At 39.9% G+C, this 16216-nt stretch overlaps 1 protein-coding gene across 1 annotated transcript in view; it reads right to left on the minus strand.

Annotated features, from left to right (window-relative positions):
• The window catches only part of LOC133622221 (V-set and transmembrane domain-containing protein 2-like protein), a 102188-nt gene that overhangs the window by 5058 nt on the left and 80914 nt on the right, over window positions 1–16216 (minus strand). The window lies entirely within an intron of this gene.

The following is a 16216-nucleotide window of genomic DNA, read 5'->3' on the forward strand; positions in this document are numbered from 1 at the left end:
GTAGTTACTGACAGTGGGTTTCTGAAGTGTTCCTGAGCCCATGTGGTGATATCCTTTACACACTGATGTCGCTTGTTGATGCAGTACAGCCTGAGGGATCGAAGGCCACGGGTTTAGCTGCTTACGTGCAGTGATTTCTCCAGATTCTCTGAACCCTTTGATGATATTACGTACCGTAGATGGTGAAATCCCTAAATTCCTTGCAATAGATGGTTGAGAAAGGTTTTTCTTAAACTGTTCATCAATTTGCTCATGCATTTGTTGTCAAAGTGGTGACCCTCGCCCCATCCTTGTTTGTGAATGACTGAGCATTTCATGTAATCTACTTTTATACCCAATCATGGCACCCACCTGTTCCCAATTTACCTGTTCACCTGTGGGATGTTCCAAATAAGTGTTTGATGAGCATTCCTCAACTTTATCAGTATTCATTGCCACCTTTCTCAACTTCTTTGTCACGTGTTGCTGGCATCAAATTCTAAAGTTAATGATTATTTGCAACAAAAAAAAAAGTTTATCAGTTTGAACATCAAATATGTTGTCTTTGTAGCATATTCAACTGAATATGAGTTGAAAATGATTTGCAAATCATTGTATTCCGTTTATATTTGCATCTAACACAATTTCCCAACTCATATGGAAACGGGGTTTGAACTCTGCTAAGCAATGTGGTCTACATATAACACACAAAGACAAAGCTATGTTTCAAAGGGCCAATTTGTTTCAGGCCAGAACAAATTGACAAAACTTTTTTAAATAGCTGCAACATAACATACATAAGTAACGAACAGCATAATAAGAACATAGCTGTAAACCAAGGAAGACACAGACTACATACACAAAGCCTAACCAGGTGTTTTTTTCTCTCAATGAATTCTGAAATAAAATCATGTCTGAAACCCAGAACACTCTACACATTTCCCCAGTTTTAGTTTAGAGATAAGGAAAGATTGGCCTGGCCCACTAGCATCCCGCTTTATGTTTGTGAACTTTATAGTCTATACATTTAGAGTGATGTGATAATCAAACACTCTAGAAGTCTCGAATGAAAGAGTATATAAGAGAATTGACAGAGTGTGTGTACCTTCAGTGCTGAATGATGAGCAAAGGCAGAGTTTGGAATGTTTTCTTTAGCTCACTGTCCAGGTGCCATTTGACGGCCAGTATCATGCTAATTAGCTGCCTGGAAGCGGGTGACTCCACTATAGAAATAGCCTGCATATCTTCTAGCACACACGCTGCAATGGCTCTATCAATGTTGTCCTGGCTAGCAGTGCCTCGTTAAAATCCAGCCACTGTTGCTTAGGAGCTGAAGTGTGTCTCTCTTTACTAGCTTCGTCGAAGCATGTTGCTTTTGTAGCTGTTTCAGCAGATTTGAATTGCTAGGATAGGATTTTTGATCCAAGACACAACTTACATTTAACTAAAATGTTCTTTTCTTTGTGGTCGACAAAATAAAAGTAGTGAGAATATCTCCATGTTAAGAAACTCGGCTTCGGGCTTCGCCATGTTTTGTTAGTAAACACAGACACGCCCCCTCCCACACACACGCGTACACACAGACAGAGCGCGCCTCTTCTCCGTCGCCACTTCTGCAGCTCTCCAATGAAATACACTCAGATCTTCTCAGTTTCTAGCCGATACTACATACAAAATAACGTAAAATAACGCAGTAACGCATCATGTAGTAACGGTAACTGAGTTACTGAATATAAAAAATAACGCGTTAGATAACTATTTACCGCCGAAAGTAACGGCGTTAGAGTAACGCATTACGTGTCGTCCCAACACTGATAATAAATGAATAATAAATATAATGTATATATATATATATGTACATATATTTTATGGTTCTGTCCGGTTGTTTCAAGGGGGACTGTTGATAGCGACGCACACTGGGAAGCGCGCGTATGAGTCGGCAGAAAGTGACCACGCGTGACGCAGGTAAGACGTGAGCTAACTGTATTTGGAGGCTTTTTTCATTTCGCCTCGCACCGATGGTTAACTTACTTATTTACAGCTTTTGCTCAGTTTGGTCGGGGGGGGGGGAAGTTTGCCATTGTCTCACTTTGCTCCGGTGTCGCGCAAAATTCTGTATCCCTGAAATAGTTTGTATCCGCGGGGGCGCCCATGGTGGGTCGGAGCTCTGTGCCTCGTTCAGACAGCGGCAGCACTTCCGTGTTATTAGCGATGTCAATGATTATAAATATTATGTATCTCCTACTCACTTTTTATGTGATTAATTACACAAGTCCAAATTCACAGGTTTTGTTGTTGATGATGCTAACTATCTACAGAATAAAACACATGATGTTAGAGCACAGGTGTCAAAGTCAAGGCCCGGGGGCCAGATCTGGCCCGCAAACACCTGGAAATGATGTGTCAATAAATTACTTCATATTTTCTCACTAAATGTCAATGATTTTTTGTCATTTTGACAGAAAATAATGTGTACTGCTTGAAATTGCATACCTTTTAAACTTTAATAGTATCCAATATTGCAACAAATATTACAGTATATTATCATACTTTCCAACATGTTTTTGTCTAAATAAAAACACTTAACTTTACAGCAAACTACCCATCAAATTAATAAAAATGACAATACATTTGACGTTGTTCTTTACAGCATATTACTGTAAATTGAAAAAAAACTACTGCCGTATTTTCCGCACTATAAGGCGCACCTAAAAACCACAAACTTTCTCAAAAGCTGACAGTGCGCCTTATAACCCGGTGCGCTTTATATATGGATAAATATTAAGATTAATTTTCATAAAGTTTAGGTCTCGCAACTACGGTAAACAGCCGCCATCTTTTTTCCCCGTAGAAGAAGCGCGCGGTGCATGCTGGGATATGTGACGTTTCATTTCCATTTGTGTGTTTATGTAAAGACCCCAAAATGGCTCCTATTAAGTGTGTTGTCTGTCTAATTATAAATAATGCAGACGAGGCGTGTTAACTGAGTTCTCAACGTTTTCTCACAGCGTGCTCATAACCACATTCGAACTCCCAGCATACAACATCGCTTCTCAGGGCTACCGCGCATGCTCGTAACTATCGTTGCATGCTGGGTAGTGTAGTTGTTATATTTGCTAGCTCATAACAGCACATTGAGAGACACGCTTACGCGCTTAATTCAATACTCGCCGTCATTCCGGGTGGATTGACAAAAGACCTCCAGCCGCTAGATATTGGTGTCAACAGGGCATTCGAAGCTAGACTGCTAACTGCGTGGGAACTTCTCAGGGCTACCGCGCATGCTCGTAACTATCGTTGCATGCTGGGTAGTGTAGTTGTTATATTTGCTAGCTCATAACAGCACATTGAGAGACACGCTTACGCACTTAATTCAATACTCGCCGTCATTCCGGGTGGATTGACAAAAGACCTCCAGCCGCTAGATATTGGTGTCAACAGGGCATTCGAAGCTAGACTGCTAACTGCGTGGGAACAATGGAAGACAGAAGGCGAACACACCTTCACTAAGACGAGGAGGCAGCGCCAGACGACGCCAACATCTGCCAGTGGATCGTAAATTTGCCCAACTTTTCACTTCGGACACCGAAGACGAAGGATTTACGAATGAAGAATAACTTCAGAAAGTGAGCGCTATGTTTATTTTGTGTGTTGTGACATTAACGTTCGAGCAACATTATGTTGCTATTGCTCTGCACTATTTTGAATTTTACTATGTTTGTGATTGCACATTTGCGTACATTTTGGGAGTGAACAGAGTTGTTAGAACGCTGGTTTTTAATATATTATTAAAGTTTGACTGACCTATCTGACTGTTTTTTTGACATTCCCTTTAGCGCAGCGTAGGCGCGGCTTATAGTCCGGGGCGGCTTATTGGTGGACAAAGTTATGAAATATGTAATTCATTGAAGGTGCGGCTAATAATCCGGTGCGCCTTATAGTGCGGAAAATACGGTACTGTCTTTTGCGTTAAAATTCTGTTGACTGAGCTGCCAGTTTTTGACTGTAAAATCTAGGGTTGTTTTTAACGGTGTGTTACTGTAAATGGAAAGACGGTACATTTGTTTTTACGGTATAAAAACTGGCAGTTAAGTTGCCAGAATAAAAAAATAACTTGTACTGTTTTTCCATGAACAATATAATGTTGTAAAAACCAATGTACATTTAACATAATAATTCTGGCAACTAAGCTGCCAGCTTTTTCCGTAAAACCCCTCCCAAAAAACAACGGTGCTGTTTTTATATTTACTGTAAAATGTTGTAAAAAACCAACAAAAAAACCCGCTAGATTTTACAGTAAAATGTTGTAAATGTAAAGTTTTTACTGTAAAATGGACAGTCTACTTAAAACAATGTATATAATTAATAATGAAATCCAGAGGCAAATTCATACATTATTCACTGTTACAAGCGGCCCTCTGATGGCAGCCATAACTGTGATGTGGCCCTCAATGAAAACCACTTTGGCATCCCTGGTTTAGTACATCAATTGGGGAAAATAGAAGGGGGGACACATTTTATGACAGCACAGAAATATTATGTATCCCCTACTCACTTTTTCTGTGCTTAATAAAATGAGTCAAAAATCACAAGTTGTGTACAATGCCAAGTCTGTACATATAATCCACATGTTAGTGCATACAGTACACATATTTTCTGGCATTAAATACATGTGTTTTTTGTTGTTGTTGTTTTTTTAACATGCAATTGAGTCTACTCTGTCGTGTTTGTTCCCACTATATTGGTGTTATTGTATCATCTATCAGAAGATGAAATAAATAATAAACCAAATTATAGGATGTTATTAATGTAATTTGCAGAAAATAGCAGGCTGACCAACCTCTCTGCAGCATGACACGTATACAATAGAGAAGCGTGTGCAGCGATGTGAATACAAGTACCATATTTTCCTGACCATAGGGCACACCGGATTATAAGGCGCACTGCCGATTAATTTTTTCATTTATAAGGCGCACAGGCGCATTAAAGGAGTCATATTATTATTATTTTGTTCTAAATGTAAAAGACTTCCTTGTGGTCTACATAACATGTAATGGTGGTTCTTTGCTCAAAATGTTGCATAGATGATGTTCTACAGATCATTTATGACAGTCTCTTCAGGATGCGCCGTTTTGTGGGCGGTCTTATTTACGTGCCTCCACTTCGACAGCGTCTTCTCCTCCGTCATCTTTGTTGTAGCGTGCAAGGACGGGAGTGGAAGAAGTGTCAAAAGATGGAGCTAACTGTTTTAATGACATTCAGATTTACTTCAATCAATAACGAGGCAGCATCTTCTCATCCGTGGCTCACTAGTGCAACAACAACGCCCAAAATGTGTCCCGTGAAAAACTTTTCCATCGGAACGCTCTAATAACTAAAGTTCCTTGGGTGAATAATGTCAACTCACTACACCAGTATGTTTTAGTGCTTTCATGATGAGTTTACTGACAGATATAAGTAAGAACTTTACACTACTTTATATTAGAAATGGCAACAGTGGAGGATGAATGTCCCATAACAAGAAGATAGAGAAAAAGAAGAAGCTTATCCACTACATGGTCGACTACAAAGGCGGACGCGCACACATTTTCAGGACTTATGCAGATCCCAAATACACATCAGCAGGTAACAGAAGGTTAAAAAAAGTTCCTTTTGTATAATATTGCGAAACAAAACGCCAGATAATATGTCTTACCTTATACACACACCATATTAATACTCCTATGTGGCTTCATAGCTTACCAAAGTCCTCCTAAAACACTTTGATAGATTTTTGAGCGCCGTGTGTAATGTTCTATATTCTCAATGGAACATATAAATGATAAATGGGTTGTACTTGTATAGCGCTTTTCTACCTTCAAGGTACTCAAGGCGCTTTGACACTACTTCCACATTTACCCATTCACACACACATTCACACACTGATGGAGGGAGCTGCCATGCAAGGCGCTAACCAGCACCCATCAGGAGCAAGGGTGAAGTGTCTTGCTCAGGACACAACGGACATGACGAGGTTGGTACTAGGTGGGGATTGAACCAGGGACCCCCGGGTCACGCACGGCCATTCTTCCACTGCGCCACCCCGTCCCATAACATGTTGGTGTTGTTTACTTGAGTCATATTGCAGTCCTCACGTATCTCTTATGTGTGACTGCTATCTACTGGTCACACTTATCATTACACCATGTACCAAATAAAATTGCTTGGAGGTCGGTAAGCAAAACCAGAATTCTTACGTACATTAGGCGCACCGGGTTATAAGGCGCACTGTCGAGTTTAGAGAAAATGAAAGGATTTTAAGTGCGACTTATAGTCTGAAAAATACGATACAACACGTAATGTACGGATGATCACGTGTGTGCGTGAACTGACCGTGTCCCCTGGCCACTTTTTTCATTCATAGGAAAACTTAATTAGCAGAACCTCAGAGAGTCCAGTGTGGAAGTTTTGGTGGATAAGCGTGCGATGACACAGATGTATTTCTGCTGGGCATGGTATGAATTATGCATGGCGCAGACAGACATTTTCTAAACCTATTCCTTTTTCAGGGCCAATTACGGGGCTCCAGGCGCCGCAGGGGAGCGCGAGTGCCCCCGTCCTGGGGAGGAGGCAACCTGTTCCTCAAAATGCTAATTAGCAATTATCCCTTCACTTCTGTGGCAGGGCAGGTTTGGTGTGTTTCCACAAGTCTCACATGGCTCATGTAGATGTTTATGCTCCTGGACATTACCAAATGTAAAGTATAAAAAACATATACCATATTTTACAGACTAAAAGCTGCATCTTTTTTCCCCCCACACTTTGCACACTGCGGCTTATAGTCCGGTGCAGCTAATTCTTGGATGTTTCTTCCTGAACAGCCGTCAAGTTTCATGTTCAACAAACCGTTTTCATATCACACCGACAGAGGCGCTAAAAAAGTGCGTTAATGTTTGTTCTATGGCGCCATCTTTTCGACGAGTTCGCTCACTGAAAATGTAATTTCTGTTTCGCGCCTTGAACCAGAAGCATAACCGTCCATAGCGTTTCTGCTCGAAAGGTTTCTTCATTCATCGTTTGTAAGTTTTACAATATAACTAAAACAATTCATACCGACTAAACCGTCCCATGTGTGATGTCTGTAGGAGTGTTTTCATGCATATTTGAACGTGCTATCATTACGTAATCAAGCTAGCGTCGTTACCATTAGCTAATTTGCTAACACGTCTACGAGTGTCTGTGTTAATATTATTAACTTAAAATGGCATTCTTTGTGTATTGTTTCAGTTTCACAAATTCCTCAGTAAATTCACCAAAACGTCACCGTGGAGTTATTGAGTCTGATTATCTGATTGGAGAGCTAGCTTCCGCAGCTAGTGGGTCCATGACGATGACTTCTGTTTTGTTTGATCCACCGTTTTACTGCCGTGTTACAGACACCGTTTGGAAACAATTAAAGCAGGTAAATAAACATTTACAAAATCTTTCATGTATATATTCGCGTCTTATAGTCCGGTGCGGCTAATTCGTGGATTTTTCTTCCTGAACGGCCGTAATGTTTCATGTTCAACAAACTGTTTTCATATCACACCGACAGAGGCGCTGAAAAGGTGCGTTAATGTTTGTTCTATGGCACCATCTTTTCGACAAGTTCGCTCACTGAACATGTAATTTCTGTTTCGCGCCTTGAACCAGAAGCATAACCGTCCATAGCGTTTCTGCTCGAAAGAATTCTTCATTCATCATTTGTAAGTTTTACAATATAACTCAAACAATTCATACCTACTAAACCGTCCCATGTGTGATGTCTGTAGGAGTGTTTTCAGGCATATTTGAACGTGCTATCGTAATGTAGTCAAGCTAGCGTCGTTACCATTAGCTAATATGCTAACACCTTTACGAGTGTCTGTGTTAATTTTATTAACTTACAATGGCATTCTTTTTGTATTGTTTCAGTTTCACAAATTCCTCAGTAAATTCACCAAAACATCACCGTGGAGTTATTGATCCTGTTTAGCTGATTGGAGAGCTAGCTTCCGCAGCTAGTGGGTCCATGATGATGACTTCTGTTTTGTTTGATAACCGTTTTACTGCCGTTTGGAAACAATTAAAGTAGGTAAATAAACATTTACTAGATATTTCTGTGTAAATAACTCATTTCACAAGGTATATATCTGCGGTTTATAGTCCAGCACGGCTAATATATTGTTTAGCTGATTGGAACTATCTAATTTTTTTAAATGAAATAATTTAAATGAAATAATTAAATAATTTAAATTAAATAGCTATATTGTTTAGCTAGATTGGACCCACTAGCTTCCGCAGCTAGTAGGTCCATGACCATGACTTCTATTTTGTTTGATCAGCCATTTTACTGCACCATTTGGAAACAATTAAGGAACGTAAAAAACATTTACAAAAACGTTCATATATATATCTGCGGCTTATGGTCCGGTGCGGCTAAAATATGTAAACAAAAGTTCTATTTTTCTCAAATTTGGTGGGTGCAGCTTAAGTACCGCTGCGCTTTACAGCCCGAAAAATAGGGTACTATTGTTAATGAGATTCATTAGCACGGTGGAAGAGGGGTTAGTGCATCTGCCTCACAATGCGAAGGTCCTGAGTAGTCCTGAGTTCAATTCCGGGCTCGGGATCTTTCTGTGTGGAGTTTGCATGTTCTCCCCGTGACTGCGTGGGTTCCCTCCGGGTACTCCGGCTTCCTCCCACCTCCAAAGACATGCACCTGGGGATAGGTTGATTGGCAAGACTAAATTGGCCTTAGTGTGTGAATGTGAGTGTGAATGTTGTCTGTCTATCTGTGGCGGTGGCGATTTGTCCAGGGTGTACCCCGCCTTCCGCCCGAATGCAGCTGAGATAGGCTCCAGAGACCCCCCGCAACCCCAAAAGGGACAAGCGGTAGAAAATGAATGAATGGATGCTTGGTTACATGCAGTAAAACACAAAGCTAAGACATCCTTCCATGTGATGATAAGTCACATTTTCATAATATTCACAACTGAAAGTAAATATGGTGTTAAATATCAACTCATTAAAGGTTTGTGATGTCTTACTGTGTTATTGTACAGAACACAGCAGCCAATATTAGACATGAATATGCTCTAAAACTAAAAGTGCTGACACTGCAAACCTAATTAAGCCCGGGGAACTGAATTGAAACTTTTTCTTTCTTTTCAGCGGCCCACTAAGTTTGACCAACTTCTGTTTCTTCATTAGTGCTGAAATTAAAAGCATCAATCACAAAATGGCTCATTGGAAAATAGAGTGCAAATATCACACGTCTTTTTGCATGTCTAGTGGAGACAAAGGATGACAGATCTGACCTTATTAAACAAATATCCATTCTGCTCTCTGTGCAGTAGTGAAGTGCGATACCATTGATTGTCTTTACAATCCAATACCGAGTAAATTCAGGCTGGTATCGGCGAAACTGGTCCGATACCTTGTATAAATATACCTAAAATGTTTTGGTAAAATGTGTGTATACACTCCTCAGCCTTCCCGGTAAGGTCTATTCAGGTGTACTGGAGAGGAGGCTACGCCGGATAGCCGAACCTCGGATTCAGGAGCAACAGTGTGGTTTTCGTCCTGGTCGTGGAACTGTGGACCAGCTCTATACTCTCGGCAGGGTCCTTGAGGGTGCATGGGAGTTTGCTCAACCAGTCTACATGTGCTTTGTGGACTTGGAGAAGGCATTCGACCGTGTCCCTCGGGAAGTCCTGTGGGGAGTGCTCAGAGAGTATGGGGTATCGGACTGTCTGATTGTGGCTGTCCGCTCCCTGTATGATCAGTGTCAGAGCTTGGTCCGCATTGCCGGCAGTAAGTCGGACACGTTTCCAGTGAGGGTTGGACTCCGCCAAGGCTGCCCTTTGTCACCGATTCTGTTCATAACTTTTATGGACAGAATTTCTAGGCGCAGTCAAGGCGTTGAGGGGATCCGGTTTGGTGGCTGCAGGATTGGGTCTCTGCTTTTTGCAGATGATGTGGTCCTGATGGCTTCATCTGGCCAGGATCTTCAGCTCTCACTGGATCGGTTCACAGCCGAGTGTGAAGCGACTGAGATGAGAATCCGCACCTCCAAGTCCGAGTCCATGGTTCTCGCCCGGAAAAGGGTGGAGTGCCATCTCCGGGTTGGGGAGGAGACCCTGCCCCAAGTGGAGGAGTTCAAGTACCTCGGAGTCTTGTTCACGAGTGAGGGAAAAGTGGAGTAATGCGGACGCTGTATCGATCTGTTGTGGTGAAGAAGGAGCTAAGCCGGAAGGCAAAGCTCTCAATTTACCTGTCGATCTACGTTCCCATCATCACCTATGGTCATGAGATTTGGGTTGTGACCGAAAAGACAAGATCACAGGTACAGGCGGCTGAAATGAGTTTCCTCCGCCGGGTGGCGGGGCTTTCCCTTAGAGATAGGGTGAGAAGCTCTGCCATCCGGGAGGAGCTCAAAGTAAAGTCACTGCTCCTCCACATGGAGAGGAGCCAGATGAGGTGGTTCTGGCATCTGGTCAGGATGCCACCCAAACGCCTCCCTCGGGAGGTGTTTAGGGCACGTCCAACCGGTAGGAGGCCACGGGGAAGACCCAGGACACGTTGGGAAGACTATGTCTCCCGCCTGGCCTGGGAACGCCTCGGGATCCCCCAGGAGGAGCTGGACGAAGTGGCTGGGGAGAGGAAAGTCTGGGCTTCCCTGCTTAGGCTGCTGCCCCCGCGACCCGACCTCGGATAAGCGGAAGAAGATGGATGGATGGATATGGATTTATATATATATATATATATTGTGTATAAATATAAATATATATATATATACATATATAAATATATATATATATATATATATATATATATATATATATATATATATATATATATATATATGTATATATATATATATTGTGTATATATATATATATATATAATATAATATACAAGCAGAGATGGGTAGAGTAGCCAGAAATTGTACTCAAGTAAGAGTACTGTTACTTTAGAGATTTATTACTCAAGTAAAAGTAAGGAGTAGTCACCCAAATATTTACTTGAGTAAAAGTAAAAAGTATGTTGTAAAAAAACTACTCAAGTACTGAGTAACTGATGAGTAACATACACACACATATCATATATATATATATATATATATATATATATATATACACACACACATATACATATATATATATATATATATATATATATATGTATGTATATATATATATATATATATATATATATATATATATATATATATATATATATATATATATACACACACACACAGGTAAAAGCCAGTAAATTAGAATATTTTGAAAAACTTGATTTATTTCAGTAATTGCATTCAAAAGGTGTAACTTGTACATTATATTTATTCATTGCACACAGACTGATGCATTCAAATGTTTATTTCATTTAATTTTGATGATTTGAAGTTGCAACAAATGAAAATCCAAAATTTCGTGTGTCACAAAATTTGAATATTACTTAAGGCTAATACAAAAAAGGGATTTTTAGAAATGTTGGCCAACTGAAAAGTATCAAAATGAAAAATATGAGCATGTACAATACTCAATACTTGGTTGGAGCTCCTTTTGCCTCAATTACTGCGTTAATGCGGCGTGGCATGAAGTCGTTGACCCTGGATCTCAGGAAACAGAGTGGACCGACACCAGCAGATGACATGGCACCCCAAACCATCACCCAACCATGCAAATTTTGCATTTCCTTTGGAAATCGAGGTCCCAGAGTCTGGAGGAAGACAGGAGAGGCACAGGATCCACGTTGCCTGAAGTCTAGTGTAAAGTTTCCACCATCGGTGATGGTTTGGGGTGCCATGTCATCTGCTGGTGTCGGTCCACTCTGTTTTCTGAGATCCAGGGTCAACGCAGCCGTCTACCAGCAAGTTTTAGAGCACTTCATGCTTCCTGCTGCTGACCTGCTCTATGGAGATGGAGATTTCAAGTTCCAACAGGACTTGGCGCCTGCACACAGCGCAAAATCTACCCGTGCCTGGTTTACAGACCATGGTATTTCTGTTCTAAATTGGCCCGCCAACTCCCCTGACCTTAGCCCCATAGAAAATCTGTGGGGTATTGTGAAAAGGAAGATGCAGAATGCCAGACCCAAAAACGCAGAAGAGTTGAAGGCCACTATCAGAGCAACCTGGGCTCTCATAACACCTGAGCAGTGCCAGAAACTCATCGACTCCATGCCACGCCGCATTAACGCAGTAATTGAGGCAAAAGGAGCTCCAACCAAGTATTGAGTATTGTACATGCTCATATTTTTCATTTTCATACTTTTCAGTTGGCCAACATTTCTAAAAATCCCTTTTTTGTATTAGCCTTAAGTAATATTCAAATTTTGTGACACACGGAATTTTGGATTTTCATTTGTTGCCACTTCAAATCATCAAAATTAAATGAAATAAACATTTGAATGCATCAGTCTGTGTGCAATGAATAAATATAATGTACAAGTTACACCTTTTGAATGCAATTACTGAAATAAATCAAGTTTTTCAAAATATTCTAATTTACTGGCTTTTACCTGTGTATATATATATATATATATATACATAGATATATACAGTATATAATTTATATTTATTTTTTTGCCGTTTTTGTTTACATGTTAATAGTGTTTTAATGAATATACATGCATGTTTAACACATAGATTCCTTTCTTTCATGAAGACAAGAATATAAGTTGGTGTATTACCTGATTCTGATGACTTGCATTGATTGGAATCAGACAGTAGTGATGACAAACGTCCACGTTTTCAAATGGAGGAGAAAAAAAGTTCCTCCTTTCTGTCTAATACCACATGAAAGTGGTTGGTTTTTGGCATCTTATATGTCCAGCTTCCATATTCGTTTTTATACACTTTACAAGAAATACATTGGCGGCAAACTCCGTAGCTTGCTAGCTTGTTTGCGCAGGCTTTCGGAGACTCTTATTTTGAAAGCGCAGGCGCGATGGAGTGGCACTTTTATTGTGAAGATAGGAACTGTGCAGTCAGTCTTTAGGCTTTTGACGGGGTGTACGGTTGAAATAAAAATGGTCTTTTTTCCTTCACACTTTTGATTGATTGATTGGAACTTGTATTAGTAGATTGCACAGTACAGTATATATTCCGTACAATTGACCACTAAATGGTAACACCCCAATAAGTTTTTCAACTTGTTTAAGTCAGGTCATGTGACCCCTGGCTCTGTTTGATTGGTCCAACGTCACCAGTGACTGCATCTGATTGGTGGAACGGAGTGAACGTCACCAGTGACAGTATTTGTTGAAACGCAGGCACTATGAAGGTCTGTCTGACAGACCAAAACAAACAAAGCGTGCATTAACAGATCGATAAAAATTAGTAGTGAGTAGCGAGCTGAATGTAGATAAAAGTAGCGGAGTAAAAGTAGCGTTTCTTCTCTATAAATATACTCAAGTAAAAGTAAAAGTATGTTGCATTAAAACTACTCTTAGAAGTACAATTTATCCCAAAAGTTACTCAAGTAGATGTAACGGAGTAAATGTAGCGCGTTACTACCCACCTCTGTATACAAGCAAATACATACACACACATACATATATATATACACAGTATATATAATTCCTGCTAAAATATGTATATTGTTTTGTTATGCAATGAGAGGTCCAACTGCGCCATCTGCTAGTACCTAAAAGTCTGTTAATATGACCGCAAACCGGAAGCTATTGGCAGACTTCCTGCACTCTGCTAATAGTAAGCCACGTTCTGATATTTCTCTGCAAAGTATTATATATTACACTCAAGCTAACGTGAGATTTGTTGTAAGATACACAGTTATTTAATAGCAGTTGAAATGCTATGTTGTGAAATTTTCGTTTTGAATTGGTTGTTGCTCACGTCAGATGTATTACTACTTGCACTGAAGTTGGTATTATTTTCCCCATGTAGACATCGGAACCAGTGAAGGTGCTAAACACATATTGTGTGTATGTGCGTTCTGATCACTCATTGCAGGTAATAATTGTTGCACTATTTGCGTTTTACGTGTCAAGACGTTCATATTTAAGTTTGTATTGTCCGCCATTTTAACATGCGAACAACGTGGTCTGTTATATTCGCTAGTCACCACCAGAGGGTGGTAAAAGCCCATTTAATTATTTGTGTCATGTCATGTCTTGTATTGTATTTTTCTATTTTCGTTTCCATAAATATGTAAAATAGGATGATGTTGGTTAAAAACCAAGTAAATAATTAATTGTAATACCAGTAAAGATAAAAGCAAGTTAAAACCACTATACCATCACACGGAAAAAAGTATACTGTTAAAAACCATTGTATTAAGTTACATCTGTAATTGCATTTCATGTAATTGTAAAAATATGAAAATGTTATGTACTTTAGTAGACTTCCTGCACTCTGCTAATGACATCGAAACCAGCGAAGGTGCTAACCACATATTGTGTGTATGTGCGTTCTGATCACTCATTGCAGCTACCAGTAAAGAACCACATCATCCAATCCAGCCTGTGTGGGTTCTTGGCGGGACGGGTACACAGCAGTTACATATATATATATATATATATATATACATACATACATATACACATCCATCCATCCATTTTCTACCGCTTACATATACACACACATATATATATATATATATATATATATACACACACACTTATAAAGATAAGAAATGGATAGCAATGTTAAATACAAAATGTGATTTTAATATTAAACAATTAAGATTTATCTACACATTGGTATTGTTGGTACCAGGTACCAGGAATAAGTACCGTCTAATGTGAAATGTACCCATACCCAGTACAGAGTTAGGGTGTGTGAGAAGGTGCACAGTACAGTTGTGTTACACTCATTAGCAGAGGTGGGACCAAGTCATTGTTTTGCAAGTCACAAGTCTCAAGTCTTTGCCCTCAAGTCCGAGTCAAGTCCCGAGTCAAGACAGGCAAGCCCCGAGTCAAGTCCAAAGTCAAGACTGGAAAGTCTCAAGTCAAGTCCTAAGTCCTGCATTTTGAGTTTCGAGTCCTTTCAAGTCCTTTTAACCACAGACTAATATATTAACACAGATTGTGTATGCTTTTCAAACGCTGTATTTATTTATTAAAACAAGTGCATTTTAAATTGCAGGAAAGAAAATTGTGCTGACATTGCACTATATAATAGCACTATTAACCAGTCATTTTAAACATTAACTCATTCCTTTACAGAACAAACACATTGAAAAATAAAGTGCAAATGTACTTATTTGTACAAAAGTGTTAACATTGAAAAAACATGACATATACGTGAACATAACAAAAAAGTTGTACTTTTTATATGTCAGGGCCCTATGCTGCATTGCATTTGCAAAAGACCAAATTAGCCAAGAGTCTGTCAGTCATTTGTGCACGATGGGGGCGTAGTATGATGCCACCATGGCTGAAAACTCGCTCCACTGGAGCACTGGAGGCAGGCACTGCCAAGACTCTCATGGCCACTCGGAACAGTGAAGGAAGAGTCTTCATGTTCAATGCCCAGAACAAAAGGGGGGAGAGAGTTGTTTTGGGTTGGTGCACTACTTGTAAGTGTATCTTGTGTTTTTTATGTTGATTTAATTAAAAAAAGAAAAAGAAAAAATTATTTCTTGTGCGGCCCGATACCAATCGATCCACGGACCAGTACCGGGCCGCGGCCCGGTGGTTGGGGACCACTGAGGTAAACAACCAACAGTATGTCAGAAAGCTAGCTAAAACGGTACACATATTCATAATATAGTATACATTTTAACTGACCTTTATTTTACTATTTTTGTCTTTTTTTAGGTGGCTAAAATACGCGGTGCTGCTGACCGCCGTCTAACGTTACGTGTGATATATTGACTAACGTAACCCTGCTTAAAAAAAAATCACTGAACAAAAAGTATGAATAAGGTAGTGAACTGCAACAGATTCCCGTGTTTGCAATAACGTTAGCAGTGAGTTTACAGCCTCACTGATTTAACTACACAGCAAATAAAAGTCACGTTACTTAGCCAATAAACGTTATCTTACATTCAAAACTTACCGTTCTTTGTGCAACTTCAAATGCCGGACGAAGTTGGAAGTTGTTGCCTCTCCATCAGTAATTTTCGAACCGCATGTGTTGCATACTGCAAACCGTTTTGTGTTGACCACCTCGTAATTTTTATACCCAAACAAAATTATTTTAGGTATCATTTTTTGTTCACTGGCGTGTGGTTTGGACATGTCTTCTTCGTTGGTTGTCCTG

The sequence above is a fragment of the Nerophis lumbriciformis genome, linkage group LG23 (assembly GCF_033978685.3).
Source record: "Nerophis lumbriciformis linkage group LG23, RoL_Nlum_v2.1, whole genome shotgun sequence".
In the NCBI taxonomy this organism is placed as follows: domain Eukaryota; kingdom Metazoa; phylum Chordata; class Actinopteri; order Syngnathiformes; family Syngnathidae; genus Nerophis; species Nerophis lumbriciformis.